The sequence below is a fragment of the Sesamum indicum genome, linkage group LG5 (genome assembly GCF_000512975.1).
Source record: "Sesamum indicum cultivar Zhongzhi No. 13 linkage group LG5, S_indicum_v1.0, whole genome shotgun sequence".
NCBI lineage: Eukaryota > Viridiplantae > Streptophyta > Magnoliopsida > Lamiales > Pedaliaceae > Sesamum > Sesamum indicum.
The window spans coordinates 17,544,938-17,548,866 of record NC_026149.1 but is presented as its reverse complement, the minus strand read 5'-3'; positions in this window follow the sequence as shown (position 1 = coordinate 17,548,866).

The window sequence follows — 3,929 nt, the reverse complement described above, 5'->3', positions numbered from 1 at the left end:
GGGCCCCCCCCCCCCCCCAATCCCCATGAAGATCGATTTTTGGAATGTGGGGGGCTTTAATCGGCCTCTCAAGCACAATGGGGTAGCCCACCTCATCAAGAATAACCAGCTTTGCCTCTTAGACATTTTGGAGACAAAGCTTGCAACATTGATGATTTCGAAGATTCTCAGCCGCTTATTCACGGGATGGTGCCAAACCAACAACTTTGACACCATCGCCGGCGGAAGCATCCTTGTTATATGGAACCCGACAGTCATTGACCTTCATCCGGAGGACATCTCTCCCCAAGTGATCTACTGTCGTGCCACGAATAAGTCTTCTCAACTCTCTTATATCTCGTTTACATATGGCCTGTATTCTGTTGTGAATAGAAGGAGCATGTGAGAGAAGCTTTTTGATTTGGGACAAACGCTGAGCATGCCGTGGCTCATTATGGGCGATTTTAACTGTTTGAAATCTTCCAAGGAGAAGCAGCTCTGAGTGGCCCCGACTTGGTATGAACTCAAGGATTTCGTGGACTGCTGCGTAGCGCTTGGATTGTTTGACGCTCCCACAACGGGCTATTATTACATATGATATTCCAACAATGAAAGCAACCCCGTATGGTGCAAGCTTGATCGGGTCCTCTACAACAATGAATGGCTCGAGGCCGATTTGCATTGCATTGCCCATTTCAACCCACCGGATGCCTCTCCGACCACTCTCCGAGTATTGTCTCTATCTTTGATCATCCACCCACTAAACCCAAACCATTTCGGTTTTTCAATATGTGGGCAGATCACCCAGACTTCTTGGCTATCATTGAGGAGGGATGGAATTTGAATGTGGAGGGAACACCGCAATTCAGCCTTTGTAGGAAACTGAAAGCACTCAAAAGCGCACTTAAAACATTCAATAAGCAGCATTACAGCCACATCTCCACCAGGGCCAAAGAGGTTGAACTTGCCCTACAAGATGCTCAGAACCAGCTTGAATCTAACCTGGGAGATGTAGCACTTCGAGACTCTTTGGGAGATCACAGGAAGAAGGCCGTATTCCTTGCCGAGACTGAATGACACTTCTTCTACCAAAAAGCCAAAATCCATTTCCTTAAAGAGGGGGACCGCAACACCAAATTCTTCCACGACATGGTGAAGAGGAACGTTCCTAGGAACTCCATCACGGCAGTAACTAGAGTTGACGGGACTATTATCACTGCTGCCGAGGATATTGCCCAAGAGTTCGTCCATTACTACATATCACTCTTGGGTACCGAGGCTCACACCCTCTAAGTCGATGATGGTGTTCGAATGGGGCCCCAAACTCTCCTCCGAGTATGCCGTGGACCTTTGCAGAGCAATCACGCCGTTGGAGATCAAGAAAGTCATTTTCCATATTAGCGACAACAAGGCACCCGGTCCAGATGGTTATTCCTTATGCTTTTTCAAGAAAGCATGGGATGTTGTGTGGGTGATCAAGTTTGCAGGGCCATCCTGGATTTCTTTAGGAGTGGACCGATGCTACGGCAACTCAAACACACTATTATTGCCCTTGTGCCCAAATCAGATCATTCCACCTCTGTTGCAAACTACCAGCCGATTTCGTGCTGTAACATCATCTACAAGGCCATCAGAAAAATCATCTCGGACAGGCTCCCGCCCATATTGGAGCACTTAATTGACCATTGCCAAGCTGCGTTTGTTGGAGGCCGCAATATCACGGACAATATTTTCTTGGCCCACGAAATGGTGCGGCAATTTTTGAGGAAACGGATTTCACCTCGATGTACTATCAACGTCGACCTACTCAAAGCATTTAACTCGTTCTCATGGACGTTTCTCTCCTGAGTACTTCACGGGTATGGTTTCCTCCTACTATTTATATCTTGGATTATGAAATGCGTCTGCACTTTATATTTTTCAGTGGCTTTGAACGGCTCCCTCCATGGGTTTTTTCCGAGGAAGAAAGGTCTAAGGCAAGGAGACCCGATGTCGCCGGCGATCTTCCTTCTTAGTATGGAGTACTTCACCCGACTGGTTACGAGGAAAACATCCACTTCAGACTTCAACTTCCACCCGAAATGCGAGAAGTTGGAAATCACACACCTCCTCTTTGCCGACGACCTCATGCTTTCCTCCCGATGTGACCTTCCATCCATTCACGTCTTGATGGTATGCCTCCAAGAGTTTAGGGACGCATCCGGCCTCACCGTCAATACCTCCAAGTCATGCATATTTACAGCGGGCGTCCGAAATGAGGAGCTTGACGAGATTCTCGCTCGGACAGATTTGCGAGAGGTGAGATGCCGGTTCGGTACCTTGGCATTCCACTAGCGGCTTTCGGTCACTAACTACTCACCGTTTGTGGATCAAATTGCCAACTTCATTTCATAGTGGACAATTCTTATCTTTTGCAGGTCGACTGGAACTTATCCGCTCAGTTATTCAGGGAGTGGAGTGCTTTTGACTCCAAGTTTTTCCATTTCCAGCGGCGATTATCGAGAAAATTCACCGGCTTTGCAGGAATTTTCTCTGGAACTCTAGGAGGGCACCAGTCGCTTGAGAGGAAATTTGCCATCCCAAGAAAGAGGGCGGTCTTGGTATTCGGCACATCCAATCATGGAACTTGCGCTCCTTGCCTGTGTCTTATGGAACATCCACCGCAAGGCAGAAACGTTATGGGTGCAGTAGGTCAACGATGTCTACCTTAGAGATGCTTCGATTTGGGAATGGCAACCGAAGAAGGGGGATTCTCCACTCCTTCAACGGCTTGCTGAAATTTGCAATAGGATGGTCACCGCATTTAGGTCACCGGAGGCAGCAATTGAACAAATGATGGGATGTCTACCATAAAGGGTTTTCAAAAGTCAAAAGCCTATGAGTACTTTAGGTCGAAACTCATGAGGCAGCCATGGAAAGCATCTATCTAGAAGGTTTTCGTCCCACCGAAGTACTCATTTATCTTGTGGCTTGGCTTACGCGGCAGACTAACTACAAGAAACAAACTTGGGTTCCTTCAGGAGGAGAATTTGTGCTCCCTGTGCATCAACACCAAGGAAGTGGCCAAGCACCGTTTCTTTGAGTATCCGTTCAGCAACTTTGTTTGGTCACATATCCGACAGTGGCTTGGCATTAGCCGGAGTATGTCCACCCTCCACAGTACGGTCAAGTGGCTCAAGAAGGAGAAAATTGGTTCCTTCGTGCAGAACAAAGCGCGGCACCTCGCTTTGGCATGCATGGTATACACCCTTTGGAGGCATCGCAATAAAGTTATTTTTTAGGGCTCAACACCCTGTCCTGGGAAGCTTATTATTTCAATCAAGATCATATTGTATAGGCTCCTTTGGACACTTTTTCCACATGATTTGATTGTTCCTTAATCTTTAGCGTGGGCTTTCTTTTATCTTTCCGGGTATGCCCAAAGTACACTGTAAATATTATTGGACAAATAAAAACTTATATTTCACCCAAAAAAAAATAAAATAAGCAAAACTTGCAGAATTTTCATTAGAAATGGTACGAATGGTATTTAAGACAATTAGTCCATCAGATAGGTATCCTTTTCTTAAGAAATAACCATTTCTAGTTATTATCACTTTGTTAGTTTCTAATACTATTTTTAGTCCAATCTTATTAAAAAGACTACCAAGAATAAATTCAAGCAAAGGTAAAGTTTTGTCTTGAAGTAAATTTAAGGAAGATCTTTTCTTTACCCAAAATTCCAGCATTAGCGGAGTTCCCATGAAAATGCATTTTCCGTCATTAACCTTGAGGAATTCATGGAACAGGGCCTTATTGGAGCATAATTTCCTAGAAGCTCCGGTATCCAAAATCCAGTCGTTTTTTTCTCTAGCAAATTTGCCTCCTTTACTGCAGCAGTAATGATTTTATATTTTCAGCAAGGTTGGCTTGGGGAGTTGTCTTTGGTGCTTGTTTCTTATTTGTCTTTG